We start from the raw sequence: 11,267 nt of genomic DNA on the forward strand, positions 1-11,267 counted from the left end.
TAGGTGGTCTCAATGTGCTACTGCAAGATGGATAGTGTTCTTTACATGGAATCTGAAATAGTCATGCAAATCCGAATGTGTATGTTGGGTACAAGGCTAGAGATGGTAGTATTGAATACAGGTCCTAGCTTAGGAGCACAGATGGTCTAATCATTGTTCATGATTCCCAGTTAGGTTGGACAGTTCTCATGGCTAATTATGTACTCAAAGTTCTATTCTATGTAGTGCTTAAGTTGTTTTTTTCTGATTTTACAAAAGGAGATGCATTGAAACTTCCTTAAATTGTGAACTGATTTGGTGATACAGTTTCACTGATGGAAATAATAAGGAACTGTATAAAAACATTGTTCTCTTTCCTGAATTGCTCAACTGAAATGCTTAAAGTCTTCCCAAAACAACAACAACAACATGTTGAGATTAATGGTGCCTTTTCTATTGGTATCTATTTAGATGCTGTGACATGAGTGGAAGAATTTTATAGTCTTTGTCTTTGATAGAGTTAGATAATTTCTCTGGTCTTGGCCTGCAATGTTCTGATCCTGTACTGCAGTAAAAGTTCAAGAGTTCTTAATAAACAAGTTGGAGATTCAATAGGGCATACAGACACAACAGAGAGAGAGAGAGAGAGAGTGTGTGTGTGTGTGAGAGAGATAGAGAGAGAGAGAGATAGAATCAAGATCAAAGTAGTCTAAGAAACACTTTGTCCATGGCGTGGTCAGGGAAATACGTAGGAGACACTGTTTTTTCTAAGGAATAATGATGATCTGTGATGCTGTCTGTGATAACCAAGGACTTAGGGGTTTCTTTGCTGGCCAATGTAGTAAAGAGGATATGAGAGATAGAAAATAAACCCTGTTCTTACTATAATCAATAATATCTCCATTTCTTATAGGCACCAGCCTCCCTAAGCCTGGCCGCTTGAGAAGCTAAAGCTATGAATTATGAGTAACTGTTTGTTACTGTTATTTTTATTGGGCAGAAATGGAGCTGGTAAGGAAAAATAATTGTCTTAAAAAACAAAATGGATTGATAAATGCTATAATATGGATGACCATCAGAGACATGCTAAGCGGAAGAAGCCAGATACAAAAGACCACATATTGTATGATTCTATTTATATGAAATAACAAAAAAGGGCAATTTTTAGAGAGAAAGTAGATTAATGATTGCCTATGGCTGGGGATGAGAACAAGGCATGACTGCAAATGGATAGAAGAAATCTTTATTGGCATGATGAAAATGTTCCGATACTGAATTCAGGTGATGGTTGCGTAACTGTAAAATCATTACAATCATTACTAAATATCATTAAACTGTACACTTAAAACAGCTGAAATGTATGGTAACTAAAGTGTACCTCAAAATTTATGTTGAGAAAGGAAGGGGAATATGCCAGACAGAAGCCATAGGTTTTTTCCATTTGAAATTGTACAAGTTGGCCCTATAAACCATCTCTTCTTTTGCCTTCAAACTGAAGGAAAGTGGATTCCCAGTGTCAGGAGACAATCACTTTCTATTGTAGAAATTGCCTGAAATGCCATTTAGCAACTATTTAGGACTGAAGGGGCTGGATATCTTCTATCATGGCACTACACTTGTCATAGATGTGCCCATTCAATGCCAGATAATGGTTTCCTGCCTGCATTGCTGCTTCATTGGTGGGCTCTCCGTCTTCTCAAGCATGGTCTTGTAACCTTGAAAATGGTCTCTCCTGGACAATGGGATTATCACCTCTCACCATAGTACAGTGCATTTTATAAACTTATCACTTATTGTGTCATGATAAAATGATGTTTTATCTGTGTCCTGCCCAAAATATAAGCTCTTCCAGGCTGAGAGGCTGTGTTGTATTCATCTCTATGTGCTCAGGACTTGACACAGAGTAGGTGATCGATACTGGTCAGAGATGACTTTGTTTGCCAAAGAGTTGCTATTGAGCTGGAGAACAGTGGCATGATCATGGCCCACTGTAGCCTAGACCTCCTGGGCTCAAGTAATCCTTCCGCCTCAGCCTCCTGAGTAGATGGGACTACCGGTGTGCTCCACCACCATGCTTTTAATTAAAAAATTTAAAAATTTTTAATTTTTTGTAGAAACAGAGTCTCACTCTCCAGCTCCTGGCCTCAGCATTGGTTAGTTTTGCCTGTTTTTGAATGTAAGTTAACAAATCATACAGTAGGCATTCTTCTGTCTTCTGCTAAACAGTATGATATTGATTCAATCATATTTTTTTCTGTGATTCAACTTATTTTTACTGCTGTTGGATATGTCATTGTGTGACTATACCAAAATTTATTTATTCATCTACATTGATGGGCATTTGGTTAATTTCCAACTTGGGCATATTTATGAAAGGTGCTATTATGAATAATACTGTACCTGTCTTTTGGTTTATGTATATATATGTATTTTGGGGCAAGGGAATGTATATACCTAAGGCTAAGATGGCTGGGACATAGGATATGTATATGTTCAGCTTTAATAGATACTGCCAAATAGTTTTCCAGCCAGTTTGTTCCAATTTACACTCTTGCTAGCAGTGTGCGAGCATTCTAATTGCTCCACACTTGGTATTAGTCCATCTGCCTTTTTCATCCTAGCCTTCCTGAAGCGGGTAGCACTATTACAGTGTGGCTTTAATTAGTTCCTGACAACTAATGAGGCTGAATGACTTTTTGTATGTATGTTGGTCATTTGGATATTCTCTTGGTCAAGCATTTGTTCAAGTATTTAGCTCATTTTCAATTGAGTAGTCCCTGTCTTACTTAGTGATTTGCTTGAATTCTTTTTTATTCTAGATATGAATCCTCTATCAGATATATGTTTTGCAAGTACCTTCTCTCACTCTATGGGTTGCTTTTTCACATCTCTTTGTTGAACAGAAGTTATTAACTTCAAAATAATTCAATTTATTGTTTTCCCCTTCTTGGTTAGTTCTTTCTGTGCCGTGTGTAAAAAAGCTTTTCAGATTCCAAGAGAAGTGGAATTTTATTTCATGCTCAATGAGGAAGGCACAGCAGGAAAGTGACATGATCACCTTATGTTTGTAAAAGTTCACGTATGCTGCTACTTAGATATGAGAATAAAGGAATTCCATGCAGGGGTCAATTGCAACAGCCCAAGTGAGAGACGATGAGATGATGGCTCAGGATTGACAAGGCTCACAGATGGGTTGGCTGCATTGAGGTGAAGGAAAAGGAGGGAATGAAGGGTGATCTTCAGCTTATAATTTAGAACTGAGTAGGTAATGATGCCATTTACCGAGATGTGGCACTGAAGGCACTTTGAGATATACAAAGAGTGATTTTCAAAAAAATGAGATACATTTTGTATGTGTCAAGTTTGAGATGTCTCTGGGGCACCCAAGTGGAGACATCTGGGGGCATCTAGATACGCTGGTTTGGAGCTCAGACTTAGGCAGGAGTGCGCATGTGGTAGGGGTTAGGGAATCTGAATTCAAAGCCCTTGGAGTCCTTCCTGACTGGTCTGTAGGAAAATTGATCACTCTTTCCTTTACCTGCCTCTGTATTCTGTACAGATTTCTGTCATGGTATCAGTAAATCTTTCTTAAAAACAAATTTGTCTCACTCAATTAGTCTTGGAATTCATTGAGAACAAGGTATCTGATAATGTCCCTGTACATTGCATGAGTCATTAATTTTTGTTAACCAGATGAATGGGTTTCTTAAAAAAGAAAAATACAGAACTTAAAAATAAAAAAAAAATAAACAGGCTTTTAAAAACCAAAACCTACCATTCAACTAGAATTCACAAAATGTTCTGCAAATTCCAGTAATAAGTCAATAAGACAAGAGAAAGCTTCAGTACTTGAGCAAATAGAACAAAGTTTGTTTCCAGAACGTCTAAATTGCCTCCTGACAGTGAGTAATAAAATGATTCTGTGCTTGGTGCCTCGATGCAGAAGGGAGGGTACTGGGCACCATCCTGTGGTGTGATTATTTAAATAGGCTGCTGGTCTGTGTCAGGGTCAGCAGGCAGAAGACGCAAATTTTCATGACAAAGTGGAGCTAAAACAGAGCAAAACTACTTGGGGCAGAGGAGGGAACTGACGCCTCTTTCCAGCTTCCTATTTCCTGTGCCTCAGCATCTCCCAAAATTGGCTCTTTTTGAAAGCAAGAGGAAGAGTTAACGCATTAATTGAAAGCCATGTTTGTTTTCTAGGCTTATTGTCACAAAATTCTCCTACTTCACTGCTCTACTGAGGCCCATTTCAGTGCTTTTCAAGGAAGCATGAAGCTCAGGGGTCCAGAGGAGGACACAATTTCAGTATGGCAAACCTATCTACCCAGAGTTTTGAAATTCTGCATCTCTTTGTCTGGACCCATGGTGTCCATAGATAGGTAATGTGAGCCACCTTAAAATTGGTAGAAACAGGTGAGATTAATTTTAATAACACATTTTATTTAATCTAATATATTGAAATTATTATTTCAACATGTAATATAAAAATAACTCATGAGCATCTAATATCCTTTTTTTGGTATGAAGTCTTTAAAATGTGGTGTGTATTACAGTTCTAATAAGCCACATTGCAAGTGCTCAACAGCCACATGTGGTGAATGGGTACCATATTAGACTGCTCAGGTCTAGAGTTAAAAACTAATGCAGCTCCTTGGCACACAATGCTTCCTAGAGTTACAGCTTTGGTCTTACTTCCAAAGACCTTCCAAGTCCAAGAACATCTTCCTGCATTTGACTTTTCTTCCCATAAACACCCCCAGAGTCTCAGTTTAACTTGCTCTCTCCTTATAGCTGCCACCACTCACACGATTCCTTGGTTTCTGTTGCCTCTGAAACTGGTAGTGGACAAGACTCAGCCCTTCTGCTCTGCCTTTCTCCATTTCCTTCATTCAGGGCCACAGACACCTGCTATATTGAGCTTTCCTATTAATATCATGAGAAAATGTGGGGAAAATACAACACTGAGAGAAAGCTTCCAAGTCCTTCAAGTCTTTTCTTATATAATGCCTGACCCTTGAGTGAGATGAAAGCTGAAAGCTTCAGCTGTTTGTTTGTTTTTCTCTGTGAAAGGGCTTCAGCATTTTTTTGTAAGGATGGGGTTTACCAGCTCTCCTGCCGCTCCACCACTTCTGCAGCTCCCACTAGTAGTGATGGCCAAAGGTGGCTTTCTACTGAAGGCCTGTCTTCCTGGTTGTCGGCCCAGAGAGCAGCAAGGCTGAGATTAACAAGCGGACCAACTCTGGAGGGCTCTGAACTCTCTGACATCACTCACTGAATCTTTCTCTCCACTGGGAATTACCAGACACCTTTGGGTATGTCGTCCTATAGAACAAACTAAACCTAGATGATTGCATAACTTAAAAAGGGGCATGAGGTTATGAGAAAATGTAGAGTGGGTGTTAATGAACTTGGATTGGGGTGGCAAAAGAGCTTGACTCCATTAGCTTGTTAGAATTTAAAGAACTTTCAAAGAAGGAAATAAAAAAGTGAAACCAATTTATTTCCATGCCAACAAAGATAAAAGAGCACCGGCTAAAGGCAAATTCCATCACCTTGTGCCTCTCACATGCCACTGGCAGCATTAGCAGCTGGGCTCAAGTACATGCTGACATGACTGTGGTGACAGTTCTGTGTCCCAAACACTCGCTCTTCTTCCTTCCCCCATCTGCAGTGAAATAGTGAAATGTTTGACAGGCCCGGCCCAGGGAGAATTCTTTCTTTGTGACCTCCTCAGAGGGGTCTCACTTATGGGAAACAATCTTGGTGAACTGTGCAGTTGCCTGGGATTTAGGAAAAGTTAAGCAAGCAAAATGGCAGCTAAGGTCCCAGGCTGAGTCAGAAGGCCTGCCTGAAGTAGCTCTTGGCTGTCATGAGAGGGTTGACAAGTAAACTTTGGTCTTTTCATTAGACATTCAAACAAAATAAGAATATACTCAAAATTCCATCTCTGAAGACCCTTTGTGGCCTAAGTTATCAATCATTACCTGTCTTAGCCATTCAGACTGTCTGGATATTAATAAATGAGTTTTAGGCAGCCGTCCTATGCCTGTGTTATGTGTCTTAATGTGGATGTGTAGAGGGCTGATTTGATAGTGTAGTCACGAGCTGCTATGTGGCAAATCTACTCCTGGCTTTTCCTGACATATGTCTGATCACTCAGATAAATGAAGAGAAAGGGCAATGTGAATACCCAATCATTATGAAAAATGTTATTCCTATTGTGAGCAATTAAGATGTATTAAACCTATTTTATGTGAGAAATATGCAGATCAGATTCATGGTAGGTTAATCACAAGTTGAATGCTAAAACTTTTTCATTTTTCTTGAGCGAAGATGAAAGTTTCCAAATTCAGTGAATGATGAATCTCGTCCAGGATTTACATGAAGATTTTCACTGCCAACCCCATGGCAGATGTTCTCATTGCCTCATGCCCAAATTATTAGAGAAGGCTTTTCTATTCAAGACTGTTGAATCCTACCCAGCAGCCATTCTTTTTTCTTCCTCTGTAACAAAACTCCAGTTTTGTTTAAGTACTTACTGTTAATGTGTCAAGTCCAAGTGCATTGTGGTGAACCCATTTCTCTTTGTGATTAGTGTGTGGTTAGGCATGGACATGTGACCCTCTTGTCACCGATAATACTAAGGGAGAGAACGTCATGGACCTTCTGGGAAATATTTTCTTCTCTGATGGAATGAGAAGAATGTCTGGAACCTCTGTCTTGTTGGATAGACTTCAAGCTGCAAGTCTACATACTTTGTCTTAGGTTGGCCTTTCGGAGAAGCCAACCCTGAGAAAAATATTGAAGTTCAAGAAGTTTATTTGGGGAGTGATCTTAGGAAACAGAAATAGGGAAGTGGGGAAGTGATGGGAAAAGACAAGGGGGGTCAATGGAGTGTGTTTAATGATAGGTTTCTGTGGGCAACTGAGCCCCAGTCTTGTTGAGAACAGAGTTGTCCCACCCAAGAGGTGAGGAAACCTGAGTGTTTATCTACCAGTTCTCACGAAGAGTTGTTTGAGCACTGCTCCCAGGGTGTGTTCTCCCTTAGCACTTCCTGCCTGCCCTACACATGGGATGAGAACATGCCTGTGGCTAGAGAGAGCCTGCAGACAGAGAGTCACCAGTGCTGGCCAGCAGAATCCTTTGGGACAGGGTACATCAGAAGGGTGAGTTCTGAGGGATATGAGTGGGCCCTGACAGTTCCTGTTAAGTTGCACAATTAACCACCTCTAGAACCATCTTCCTCCAGATTTACTTTTGTGTGCATAAACAAATCCCTATTATTTAAGCTATTTTCAGGAAGGTGCTCTCTCACTTAGAAACAGGACGGCTATTTGGCTTATATGTGCTAGGCTAGGAATGTGTTGTTTACAGCCAGCAACCACTTTGAAGACTCAGTCACATGTTTTAATTGCTCAGTGCTGGTGCTGTGCCATTTAAAAAATATTTCAAATATCACCCCATATCTAGAAGTATCTAACCGATAAACCTCCTATCCAGTCTTTTTGTGGCTAGCCTCTTCTATTCCCTAATTTATCTACTGAGTAATGACTGACCCAGGAATCTTCCTAGAACACCTTTTTCATCATATCACTCTATTTTGGAGAGCCCATAGTTTAAAGATGAAATTTCTCAACCTGACCTTCAAGGTCTTCCCCATTCTGGCCCCAACCTACCTGTCTACTCTTCTTACACTCATACATAAACTTTTACTGCTACTACTAATAATAACACCTACTATTTATTGAATGCATGCTCTATCCCATATACTGTGATAAGTGGTTTACATGCATCACCCCATATAATTTGCAGAATAATACCAAAGTATAGATAGGAACATCAAAACCATTTTATAGAAGAGGAATCTGAGATTTTCGAAAGTCATATATGAACAGGAAGCAGATTCCAGGCTTTCCTAAATAGAACTACCACATTATAATTTATTGTATAATTTATTCCCATGTGGACTCTATACTTCTAAAGGGCATATGCATCTATTTTGCAATTTGGCCAATGCATTGTACAGTTCTTGCATGCATGGTAAATGTCTGAAAAAGTATTTCCTGAATAAATGTTCCCCAAGCTCCATATGGGAGACTGTCTGACACCATGACTCTTCTTTTTGAACCTCTCTCTGCCCATGTCTTCTTCCATGACACCACTTTGTGGAAAAGGAGAAAATTATCCCAAGACTGATAAGAAAAATCATATAAATCAAAATTAACTGATTTAAATATTCATTGAGGGCATGTGGAGAAAAGGGGAGTTTCACGCATTGCTAGTAAAAATATGAGGTGTTTCTGCCTTTTCAAAAAGCAATTTGGCAGTTTCCATTAAGACTACAAAATATATATTTCCTTGGACCCAACAATTACCAGTTGTAGAAATCTATCCTGCAGAAACACAAACACTGATACATAAAACATATGCAAAAATGTGTTTTTGCTACATTGTGGCAAAAAATGGAGAATATATGGATGTTCATCAATAGTGAGATAGCTGAATAAATTATGGTATATAATTACACCATGAAATCTTATGTAGATACTGAAAAAGACAAATTAGAGCTATTCAAGATGATTTTGAGGAATTAGCACAAGGTAATGTTTCCAGAAATGCTAGAGACAAAAAAGAATGTGTAATATAATCTTTTTTATAAAGTAAATAATGACAAAGAAGTGGTGTGCATCTGTGTGTATGTACATGTATGTGTGCGTAAATTATATAAATAAAGAGGAAAGCATGAAAGACAGAAAAAAAAAAGTTGTTAGCATAAATTACCTGGGAAAGAGGGCAGGGCCAGCTAGAGTGCCACTTTGGAGATAGGGTGAAGCAAACCATTGAGATAAAGGAGAAAATGACATTGCAATTAAAAAAAAATCAAAGTTATGCATGTAGGCAAAATCAGGTATATGTGTGAGTATATGTGTAAATATACTAAATTAGAAGTAATAAAATAGGTGACAACAAACACTTATTTTAACCCCAATATATTCTGCAAACTCATTCCAACATTGTACCTATGAATAGAGAGATCACATCCTACTCTTAAGATTTTATTTCCCTCCATAGAAAGGTCCTGTTTTCCCCAGTCTTGGTCTTGTGATCACACCCATTCTCCAGTCTTTCTTTGAAGAATATGAACAGGTTTGGTAAGGATCATTTTGCTCTCAATAGGTTGGATGCCTTCCTATGTTTTGTTTAGTAAGATGTTGCTTACTTAGGCAGTCAGGTATATGGAAACAATTAACCTGAATTTTTTTTCTTTCTGGTTTTCATGTTTCAGCTTCAGCCAGCCTAGGTTACTTTTAGTCACTTTAACACTTTCACACACATTCACATTCCTGCGTTAGATACTTACGTTGAGATTTTTGCTTTGAATACAGCAAAGCCAACATTCCCTAAGAAAATTCTCCTAAAGGATACATTCCCCTAAAGGAAAAAAGAATGAAAAATACAGACACAAACTCATTTTTTCAGAAAAACTAAGTAACAGCAAAAACCCCAAACTGCAAAACAGGTGGAAGTGCTGTAAAAAGCAGTGGAACCCAAGCAAAGGGGTACACAGGAAGCAGAGAGAAACACCATGGCCAGAGACCTTAGAGATGGCCAGAAACAAGTCACCCATGAAAAGTGACAGCACACACTCAGGTGAAAAATATCTAAATCCCAGTGGTTGCTGGAACTCCCCAGACCTGTATTCCTTTCAAGAAACAAAGGAGATGAGGGTAAATGAATTACACAGGTAAGCCACATCTACAGGAAGCAAGGTGTTTACATGGCAGTGGAGGAGAAACAAGTCCTTACATTGCAAAAAACCCTATAGTTGTCTATCTCCATTAGCTGGGGAGAAGGAAAGGGTAAACACACATAAATACACACACACACGCGCGCACACACACACACACAGAACAAACAATATTCAAGTACACCTGTAACAAGAAATCTACACAATAATTGTTACAAAAAATACTCATCAACTTCAATGGTGAGTAATGAAATATGTAGAGTACAGGATCAGTGTAAGAAACCAGAAAGAGTGATGAGAAGCAATAGAAAACAGTGGCCGAGAAAGATACGTGTTCAGAAAAAAAAATATTACTATCAAAAAGATAATAATCGCAACCATTTTTCCATTATGACTAAATAAAACTAATAATCCCATCACCTTTGTGGCGCTAGAACAAAAAGCAGAAATGTAAGAGCTCAAAATAAAGATAGTGTCTTAGTCAGTTCGGGCTGCTAAAACAAAATACCATAGACGGAATGACTAAACAACAGAAATTTATTTCTCATACTTCTGGAGGCCGGGAAGTCTAAGATCAAGGCATCGGCCAATCTGACATCTGGTGAAGGCATTCATCTTGATTTGGAAATGACCATTTTCTCTGTGTTTCCTCACATAATAGAGAGGAAAAGAAACATTATCTCTCTCCTGTCTCTTCTAAAAGACACTAATCCCATTCATGAGGGCTTCACCCTGATGACCTAATTACCTCCTAAAGTTCCCACTCCCAAATACCGTCACATTGAGTATTTAGGCTTCAGCATATGAATTTTGGAGGGACACAAATGTTCAGTCCACAGCAGGCAGTAAGAATACAAGAAGAAACCAAACATGACCTTAGCAAAAAACATGAAAGAGCATATTAAATAGTAACTATTAAAATATTACATAAGCATTACAAAGGTGTCTATTAAATAAAATAAAATAATTGACTAAAAGTGGATAGTACAGGTGAAGGAGGAAAGAAGGAGAAAGAGAAAATGTATTAAATTCATCATTTATAGTAAGGAATTAATAGGTAGTGTATAAGTTACAGTTATAAAGGTAACCACTAGCACAAAAATACATATGGTACTAAAGATGAGAAGAAACACAAAACATAAAGCAAAAGATGACACGTTAAAGTAAGTTTTGAAGCTGGAAAAAGAAAGCATAATATAAAATAGGATGATAAAAGTACTTGTCATATCCGTACTCATAAATGGGCTAAAATCTCCTGTGGAAAGAAAAAGTCTTTCATATTAGGATCACTACAACATATCCTAACAAGTTTCTTGGACCTCAAAGATAATGAAAGAATCACCTGGGGAGTCACCTATTAGGGGAAAAAATCAGCTGGATACAGATTTTCCCTGGCAACAGTCAGTGCTAAAAGACTGGAGTAACAGCTACAAAACCCTCGAGGAACTAAATAAGATTCAAAGATTTGATACTGGGACAAAAGTTGTTCAAGGCTAAATTCAACAGATCAGAACAGAAAACCACACAGAAATTGTTT

Source organism: Pongo pygmaeus, chromosome 2 (genome assembly GCF_028885625.2).
Source record: "Pongo pygmaeus isolate AG05252 chromosome 2, NHGRI_mPonPyg2-v2.0_pri, whole genome shotgun sequence".
NCBI classification, from domain to species: Eukaryota; Metazoa; Chordata; class Mammalia; order Primates; family Hominidae; genus Pongo; species Pongo pygmaeus.